The following is a 10,158-nucleotide window of genomic DNA, read 5'->3' on the forward strand; positions in this document are numbered from 1 at the left end:
AAGGTCACTTGCCCGCGGATTTAAGACCTACCCGGTTAATCTAGGATGATCTCATCTCAAGATCGTTAACTTCCTTACATCTGCAAAGACCTTTTTCCCAAACAAGGTCACATTCACGGGTTCTGGGGGTAAGGACACGGACATACCTTTTGAGAACCCCCATTCAATCCACTACATTTGGGAACAGGTGAGATGGGTTCCCATCACAGGAAAAGCCTGCCGGAGGCTCTCTTATCCATGCTGGGAGGCTTAGGGTTCCCGGGGCCCTGCTGGGGGGATGGACTCCCTCTTGCTGTGAGCACACGGCCGCAACTGGGTTATTTTAGCCACTCCAAGAGTTGCTTCTGCGTGGCCTCCCGTCCTGCCTGCTTCCAGAGGGCAGGGCACTCGTCTCTGTCATTTCTGTGGGCTCGTACCCCATGCTCGGCCTGGCATGCAGTTGGGGCAATTAACAGTCGGGCCCATGACTAGGCGGCGGCGGCTGGCGTGGGGCTCCACAGATGCGCTGCCGTTGCAGTCGGCCAGCCCCTGCCCCTTGGTAACCACGTGTGACCGAGAGGCCGTGATGAAAAATGCCAATATGTCAGAGGAGATGCAACAGGACTCGGTGGAGCGTGCTACTCAGGAACTAGAGAAATAGACTATAGAGAAGGACGTTGCTGCCCGTGTCAGGAAGGAGTTTGACAAGAAGTACAGCCCTACCTGGCACTGCACCATGGGGAGGAACTTTGGTAGTGATGTGACACGTGAAACCCAACACTTCGTCTTCTACCTGAGCCAAGTGGCCGTTCTCCTGTTCAAATCTGGTTAAAAGCACGGACGGTGCCACACACCCAGTGATCCACCCACAAACAAGGACTGCAGCCTAGATTCCAAATACCAGAGACTGAAATCTTCAGCCTTGCCTAAGGGAACACCTCGATCTTTATTGTGTTGTTTTGTACAGGGCTTTCTCTGCACTAGTTTGTTGTGGTTATAAAGCAATTAGCAAAACAAAACAAAAAACGAAAACAAAACCAAAACAAAAAAAGTCGGGCCCAGGGAGGGAGGGACAGGGTGGATTGCCGAAGTCTGGCGCCCACTCCGCCGCGGTGTGGAGGCCCCAGCAGGCCGCTCTGGGGACCCTGAGCCTCGCGCAGGTCCTGGCTGCCCCGTGGCCGGAGCCGAGCTGCTCAGCCGGGTCCATGAGCTCTTTTTATGTCTTGTCCTCTCCATGGCATTGCCAGGGATGGCTGAGCAAACATTGGGTCAGGAGAACCCTCTCAGGCCTGGAAATTCCAATAGCATTTCTTTAACGTGTCATAGCTGATCGGCAGTAGCTGCCTCTGATGGTTTCAGGGGGAGAAGAAAGTAATTTGGAGCCGGGAAATAGCTATTGATTGAGCAAAGAAGTTACTGCAGCCGGGCTGACTCTGCTTCTTCGGCTCCAATTTCCCTGCTACCACCCGCACGTTCCTGAGAGCTTTCCCACTCACCAGATGTGGTCGCAGCTGTGCGGTCAACAGACCCGGCTTCCCAGGCCAGGGCACCAAGGCCTGGCGGGCTCTCTGCACTGGCTTGGGGGTCCTGTAGGTTCTGTCCCGGCGCCCACCTCTCCGATCCTCCTGAACTGTCGGGGGATGGGGGACACCGCCCCACGCCCAGAGGCCTCGGCACCCAGGCAGTGCCCTGAGGTTTGACACGTGTAACTGGAAAGGCTGAATGCACATCTGTATCTGGACACGATGGACATCACACTGTTGAGTGAAACACCCAGAGAGTGGGAGCACGGATGCTGGTCTATACCTCAACCTCTGCAAACCTGCAAGGGGGCCCAGGGAGGGGGTGGCACCGAAGCTGCAGAAGGTTCGATCTGGGTCGGGATCTGGGGAGACTTTTCGTTTCTGCTCAGCTGGGTGGTTTGGATTCCCACACAGTGAGTTCCAAAATCTTCATAGAGAGAAAAAACACTGCTTTTATGAACGTAGCGTTCTTGCCCCGTGAGGGGCTGTGTTGAGGGCTGTGCTACCTTCAACCAGGTGAGCACGGCCGTGGGTTCCTGGCCGGGCTGTGATTAGGGGGAGGCGGTAGGGGGTTGGATGCACGGAGGGTCCTGCCAGAGGACAGGGGAAGGAAGGGAATCCAGGCCCTCCCCTATCACCTGCTGTCCCGCATCAGCTCCCTCTGGAAAGGGACCCAGGCAGTGCCCTGAGGTTTGACATCTGCGATTGGAAAGGAAGCCAGAGAAGTGAGCCACTAAGGCCCACTAGGACCTGAGGGCATGGCAGCCACAAGCCAGGAGCGCGGCCAGCATGGAGGGCCCAGGCTCAGGGTACCAGGAGGGCTCGTCTCTGGCCCCGTGGCAGATAGGAGCCCTGGGGGCCTCGCCTTGACCCCAGCCCTCTCTGGGCAGGATGGGGGCTGCCTCTGCCCCTGACCGTGCTCTGCATCCACCCAGGTTCCCTCTTCCGGTCCCAGCTGCCGTCAGTACGTTCTCACAGCCGCCACCTTCCGCCCTTGGCCACCTGGACCCTCCTGGTCCAAGGTAGCTGCCCCCTTGGGGGTCTGTGCCAGTGATGAGCTGATGCAGTGGGTATGGAGGCCTGTCCCCCTCACCTCAGTTCAGGCAACTCTGAGGTGGTGGCCTAGCCCCCAGGACCACCGCCCCCAGCTCCACCCCGTGTGACCTGCGGAAACTCGGCCGCTGCACCTTCACTGCAGGCCCGCCTTGTTCTCTGCCCACCTGCTGTCCTCAGCTCCTTACAGGGGGGCCTCCAGGGCCCACGCTCCTGCAGCCTGTTTCCTGGGAAGCAGAGCTGGGACAGGCCCTCCCCCAGTGGGCGGGCTCCACTTTTCCTCTCCTCCCCGAGGGCACAGGCCCAGCCCGGGCTCCTGGCCCTGCCTGTCTTGCGGCAGCTTCTGGAGACCACAGGCTGCCCTAGGCCATGACCACCGGGACCCTGCCCGCCGGCTCTGTCGGTCTTTCAGGTGGAGCCTCTTCCCTGCCTCCCCACGGGGGTGGAGCTGCCAGGCCCCCGGCCCAGTCTGGAGGCCTGCGGGTGCTTGGTGGGCAGCCCGACCCTGGCGACCCAGACCCGCTGCAGCGAGCCTGGGGCACAGCTTCCCCACTCAGGCAGATTTAAGTCTGGGCCCAGCTAGTAATCAAGTTGGGCAACGAACTTCCTGAGCCTTGGTCCCTCCTCTGTAAGCCTGGGTACCCGGCTGGTGTGAGGGGTGAGGGAAACAGCCCATTAGAGCAGTTAGTACGTGCTCGCTTAGCGCCATGGGCCGGATCGGATCGTGCTGTCCCTCTGCAGCAGCCCTGCCACTGTCCCGATGGAACCTCCGGCCTCATCACCCGAGGCTGGTGTCCGGGGTAGTCCTGTCTCACAGTCTCCTGCACCCGTGCAGGGCCATGGAGGGGCGGCGGGCCCGGGGCTAAGCTGGGGGGTCCCGCCCCACTTCAGGCAGGCGCTGGGTGTTGCTGTGTCTGCTCCCAGAGCTACCCTCCTCGGGATGGAGCAGACAGCGCTGTCAACTCCGCTCAGGCCCAGGCTACCCAAACCCAGCCGAGCGTGCCCGGAACAGGGAGCAGCTCCTCTCAGCAGCTGGCGCGGCCCCAGGCTGGCATCTCCCGGGCTGAGTGATGCTGAGTAACAGGAAATGATGCACAGGCAAAGGGAGCAGGCACAGTGCCGACCTGCTGGCCCGGGGCCCGAGCTCGTCATCCAGGCCTGGTCCCTGGGACGTGAGGATGTGGGGCTGGCTTCCTGCACCCACAGCTGTCTTCCTTCAGTGGCTTCCTCGGGGCCTCTGGGGCTCAGCATGGGAGCGAGGATTCCAGGTGGGATTTATCACATATTTTATACATGATGGAGGACCAGAGAGGCAGGTCTTGCCCAGGTGCCCAGGTCCTCAGCTCCAAGAGCCCTCTCTGCTGGAGAGGCCGCTCTGCTCTGCTGCCCCAAAAGACTCTGTTTGCTCAGACCAGACCATCCTTCTCTTTACTTGCCCTCCCTCTGGCCATCTCCAAAAAAGAACCCATACCAGTTGATTGCACCAGTAACACAGGTCAAAATGGAAAAGCTAGATGATCCTGAGAATTGAAAGAAGGAGGGGAAAAAATCCTCCCAGAGCCCTCATCTGGAAGTAGCCCCTGTGTATAACTCAGCGAGCGCTCTCCCACGTGGGTGAGGCATATCATTTGACAGTATCCACATTTGCTGTTTGTTCCCTGTTAATTTCACTCAACAGTTTAGCGTGAACACGCGTCTATGTCAATAGGTGCGTTTCTACCACATTGAGTTAAGTTGCCATTTGTGCAGTGTTCTAGCGAATGCATGCACCGTAATTTATTCAAAGCCCTCTCACTTGACACTTTAATGTCTTTTTTAAAGTATGGAAGCATCTATGTGCACGTCCTTCATTATTTCCTTAGGAAAAATTCCTAGAAGTGGAATCGCTAGGTAAGAGGGTATATGTATATATACACATTTCTTTTTTCAGAATAAATACGTTATTACTGTATAGTGATTTCTTTTTTTTTTTAAAACAGGTTTATTGAGATATAATTCACGTGCCGTACAATTCAGTGATTTTTACTGCGTTCACAGAGCTGTACAAGCACCACAATCAATTGGAGAACATCTCGCTGCCCCTAAGGAGCCCCCGTCCCCACCAGCACTCCCTTCCGATGCCTGCCCCAGCCCCCGGCTACTGCTAATCTGCTTTCTGTCTTGGAGTTGCCTCTTCTACAAGTGGAACCACAATACGTGGGGGAGAGTGCCTGGTTCCCTCCACCAGCACCCTGTTCTTGAGGTCACCCACACTGTAAGATGGATCGGAACTCCACTCTTTGGTGTTGCTTGGTAGCACCCACTGGAGGTGGCACGTATATTAAATCTGGCTTTTCATAAGCACCGGGCATGGCGCTCCCCAAAGGCAGCATCCGTTCCGACCCCCAGCAGGAGTTGGGAGCGTCCAGGTCTCAGGGTGGGTTCTGGGACTCTGTCTCCATGCCAGGTTGGGGGCGTCTGCCCTGGGGTCTTGGCCGGAGGGCAGATCGCAGACGCTGTCGCAGCTGGAATCAGCCGGAGCCCCAGGGGGGCAGTAACGATCTTCAGGCTGTCACAAAAGTCTTTAAAATATCTTCAAACCAGAGGAATTTTAATTTATCTTAATTAAAAAAATGGCATAGAGCAGCTTTTTTGTTGTTGTTGTTAGAAAAATTGATGTCAATCTCACATCCAACACACAATAGAAGGTTGGATACTTTTTATTTATTATTTGTTTATTTATTTATTTATTTTTGGCTGCTTTGGGTCTTCGTTGCTGTGCACGGGCTTTCTCTAGTTGCGGCGAGCGGGGGCTACTCTTCGTTGCGGTGCACGGGCTTCTCATCGCGGTGGCTTCTCTTGTTGCGGAGCACTGGCTCTAGGCGCATGGACTTCAATAGTTGTGGCACGCGGGCTTCAGTAGTTGTGGCTCGTGGGCTCTAGAGCACAGGCTCAGTAGTTGTGGTGCACGGGCTTAGTTGCTCTGCGGCATGTGGGATCTTCCTGGACCAGGTCTTGAACCCGTGTCCCCTGCATTGGCAGACGGATTCTTAACCACTGCGCCACCAGGGAAGACCTACTTTGTAAAAAGTGTGGCTGCTATGACGGTAGGGAAGAGGCCATTAATATTTTCCACATTGTGGGGGACTGAGAAACTGCCCCCCTCTTGGCTTTAGTGGAGACAAGGCATCACACGGGGGCCGGCCTGTCCTTGTGGCGCATCCTGTCCTGCACGCCCACCATGACTGGAGCTGGCTGAAGACCCCTGGCTGGAGGAGAGAGCTCTTGGCTGCTGGCCGAGCAACGGGGAGGGAAAGGTCAGCGGAGGGAAGTGGCTGAGGCTACTCCACGGTCAAGAATGGCACTGCTGCAGGCTGCGGAACAGATGCGGCACGCCCCTCAGGGAACACAGCTGAAATACACCAGAAGGGGCATCCCTGAACCCCACCTCCCAGGGACAAACGGCCTCCCCCAGGCGAGAACCCATAAGCTTTCTACACTCACAAGAATTTCTCTCTTTTCTTAAAGTGGATCAAGAAAAGGACCACATCTGTAACCAAACCCCATGCCCCTCTGGAGAAGTCCACTGCCCCGGTAAGTAGGTGGCTCTGAGCCTTGGCCCTGACCGTGCCACAGGGGAAGGAGCCCCGTCTGACATTGGCCATACAAGGAAAGGTACGTACAAACCTCTGCTCTCTGGTTGGGGCTTGGGTGCGATGAATATTTCATACCCCAAGCAGGCGCTGACAGTTCGCCGGGTGGCTTCAGTTAGCTCCAGAGCCTCATTCTCATGCTAATCATCAGCTGGCTGATTATTAATCTATTTCCCACTGTGAAGTCATACGGCATGTTTCACAGATACCTCCTGCTGCCGCCTTGATTGGATGGAAATGACTTGGGCGCTGCAGTTCTCGGAGGACTGGGGTGGGGCGTGGGCTGGGACAAGAGGCTTACAGTTCTGGGGTGTTTCTCTGTGTTCCCGGAGGCTAAGGGGGGCCCTTCTGGATGGAGCATGGGGACATGAGGCCACGAGTGGTGGCTGGGTTTTCTCTTTTCTGGCTGGCTGTTGGGGCCATCCTGCGATTCCCCAAAGGGGGACTGGGGAGTATTGGGAAATCCTTTAGAAGAAATTTCTAAATGGACAATTTGAGATGGGTTTAGGTAGAATGAGAGGTGGGAGACGGTAGAATAGTTTGGGCGGGCATTTTTTTTTTAAAAAGGATTTTTATGTAAAGGCTGCTATAGCCTGTGTCATGTGACCTGTCATCCTGGACCAGGTTGGATGCCTGACCCCACGGCAGCCACCAATAGAGTTGCCAGTGGCTAGGAGTTGGCCCAGTGCTACAGCGATCTTTCCAGGGCATGGCATACGGAGCCAGGAACTGGTCCCACTGGGGGCAGTGGGTGTGGGGCTCCCCCTCAGGGCTGCTTGGCAATTCTCAGGTAAGAAAGTTTTCTTTGCTGGCTAGTGCCAGCTCTCCTGTCGGGGAGGAAACTGTTTTCACTGGGGAACACACCTGAATGAGCTGCTTGTGGAGGGAGAGCTCTGCTCAGGGATGGCTGGGGGACGTGGGGGGTTGGGGAAGGGAGGGGAGAAGCAGACGGAAGACTGAGCTGCTCCGGGCCAGGCTGGGGTCCAAGCACACAAATGTGGCCAAGGAGATGCCTTCTTCACTTGAAATCATCTCAAAATAAAAGGAAGAGTTGCGCACTAGGACAGAGATCTTCTGTATACTGCCCCGCCCAGCCTCCCTAACATCCCTACCTGATTGTAATACAGTCAGCAAGGGGGAGATATTACCGTGCGTGTGAGACTGTTCCCCAAACCACAGACCTCGCTGCGGGCTCCCCAGTTTTCCACTGAAGTCCTTCCCGTTTCAGGATCCGATGTGTATCCCGCCCCAGATGCCCCCTCGCGTTTTGTCGTCTGCTCTCCTGAGCCCTCTGCCTGCGCTGTTCCCTCATTCTGTTCACGTCTCTGCCTTCGGGACAGTGCTGCTCGGTTATTTTATAGAATGTGCCCCAATTTGGGTTTGTCAACTATTTTTTCCCACAATTAGATGGAGACTCTGCATTTAGGGCAGGAATATGAGAGAAGGGAGGCGCCCTCCGCAGCTGTCACGTGGGGAGGCCCTGAGGGCTGTAGGTCTTAGGTGGTGTTAACCTTGATCCCTTCATCAAACCGGTGTTTGTCGGGTTTCTCTATTGCAAAGTTACTATTTTTAAAAGTTACCGGAAAGTTACTATTTTTCTCTTCATAACTAATAAATACCTTTGAGGGAAGTAATTGGAGGCTTTACAATGCATTCCTTTTCCTTAAACTTTTGTTCATGATTTTGAGCTGCCATTAGTGGGTCTTGCTGGCAGCGGTGTGCTCACGGGGTATCCAATTCCCCTCATTCCTTCTACACGTGTTAATTAGAATTCTTCTCTAGGGAAGATTCGTCCCTTCTCTTCCACTTAATTATTTATCCAGTTATCTGTTAATGCCGGTGCGGGCTCGCAGACGTTCGCTTTGTTACGGGTGAATGGAACACTCCCGGTGTTTATCTTTTTCCCAGGCTGCTCCAGCAGGGGGAGCTCCTGCGTGTGGCTCCCTGCCCCGCCCTCATGGCCCGCCCCCTTCACTTTCTGACATCACAGGATGCTCCAGGCGCTTACCCTGCTTCACCCGGGAATCGGGCTCTTCTCCAGGGAGACCAAGAGGTTTCTAGAAAAGGAAGTCAGATGTCAGCTTTGCCTCTCCTGCTGTGCAGCTTCCAGCGCCCCCTCTTCTGCCCTTGTCATTACCCTGCGTCACCAGCGAAAGTTCCCACCTTCTGTCTTGGTCTCAGGGGCGGTGTGTTGCAGGGTTGGGGGGGGTGTCCCTCGTTTGGTTTGGCAGAGGGCAGAGAGAAGGGAGCAGGTCAGGGCCGGTGGTGACGTAGAACGGATCTAGATGGGGACTCATCTTGGCTAATGGATGGCTGGTGGGGGCCGGCGGAGGCCGGTGGGCCTGGTGGAGGCTGGTGGGCCTGGTGGAAGCAGGAAATGGAGTCAGAGAAGCCTGGCCCACTGGCGAGCCCCTCAGAGAGTGCACTGGATTGACCTCGGGCCGGGAGGGGTCTGAGTGACCGTAGCCAGACCGTAGACAAGTGGCAAGGCTGGGTCAAAGGAGGAGTATCACCCCCACCCCACTGCCTGTGAACACCATCTATTCTACGCCCAGCTGCTTGGGCCCTGCAGCTGCGCTCTGCACGGGCACTCCCTGCTAAGTTCTCCTGCCTCCTTAGTGCCCAGCCGTCCACAGCATAGGCTCTGCCCTGACCTATGCTCAGCCTTGGACTCCAGCTATGGAGGACTCTGCACCCAGGCTGGGGGATGACCTTGACTCTGAGCCCAGACCAACAAGACGCTCAGCTCATCACTGCTCCCCGATCCAGAGAGAGCCCCTGAGCCCTGCCCACAGCTACACGCTGACCCTTGAGCCCCTGAGCCCCGCCCACAGCTACACTCTGACCCTTGAGCCCCTGAGCCCTGCCCACAGCTACGCTCTGACCCTTGAGCCCCTGAGCCCCGCCCACAGAGCTCACTGCTCCCCGATCCAGAGGGAGCCCCTGAGCCCTGCCCACAGCTACGCTCTGACCCTTGATTTTGCTTGTGGAACGGTAAGTCCCTCTTATCTGCAAAACCTTCTACAAGCCCCTGAGCCCTTTCCTCACATGGCTGTGAGCACACACCTGAGGGCACGTAGCTGAGTGCACACGCCGCTGAGCTCACGTCTGCCCGCTGCTCCACGGGAAGCGTTTCAGGTACCCGATCACACCTGTCCTTACGCCAGCCCGTAGCCCCTCCTGACAGCTGGCTCTTGTCCTCACCTCCCACCCATGTCACCAGATCACCCCCCGTTCCCTCCCCCTGCAGGACCCGGGAGCTCATCCCTGTGACCAGTTTCCTTCCTTACTGTTGGTGAGGTGCATCTCCCACCCATGTCACCAGATCAACCCCCATTCCCTCCCCCTGCAGGGCCCGGGAGCTCATCCCTGTGGCCAGTTTCCTTCCTCACTGTTGGTGAGGTGCCTCTGCCTGTTTGTGCCAGGCTGCGGATCTTGGCAAAGGCCACCCGTAAAAGCCACGTTGCTCCCGACAGCGTGATGTCCTGATGGCTTTCCTCCTCTGGGGCTGCACTGGGAGACAGGAACAGGGTGACCTGGCCGTCCAGAGGATGGAGGCTGAGGGGAGGGTCCAGTCTTGTCGGGACCAGATTAAGGGCGCCGTGGGTTTGGCATGTGCCCCCAAACGCCAGGGCTTGTACCTGGGACCTGGCTGGAAGCTCAGCCTCCGACTTTGCAGGGAGAAAGGTTGGAGAGGGGCTTGGGAAGGAAGCCCAGGATTTGGCTTTGGGGAGCAGCCGCCACTCCCTGGCCCAGAGGACGTGGGGGGTCCTCACCTTCCTGAGCTTTGGTTTGTTCACCTGTACGTGGAGGCTGTGTCTAGGCTGCTGCCGTGAGGGAGGAACTCGTGGGCAGGAGCCTGAGGCCAGGCGCAGTTCATTTGGGTGCCCTGCCCCGTGCTGTGCGCACAGGGTACCCTGCGCGAGGGGGCTCTGCATGCGCAGGGCTGGGGCGCCGGGGCGGACCAAGGC

At 56.9% G+C, this 10,158-nt stretch overlaps 1 pseudogene; it reads left to right on the top strand.

Moving 5' to 3' along the window:
• The first annotated feature begins 463 nt into the window (after nt 1–463).
• On the top strand, nt 464–1,030 carry LOC117312814 (dynein light chain 1, cytoplasmic-like; annotated as a pseudogene).
• The last annotated feature ends 9,128 nt before the right edge of the window (nt 1,031–10,158 follow it).

Source organism: Tursiops truncatus, chromosome 6 (genome assembly GCF_011762595.2).
Source record: "Tursiops truncatus isolate mTurTru1 chromosome 6, mTurTru1.mat.Y, whole genome shotgun sequence".
Classification (NCBI taxonomy): Eukaryota; Metazoa; Chordata; class Mammalia; order Artiodactyla; family Delphinidae; genus Tursiops; species Tursiops truncatus.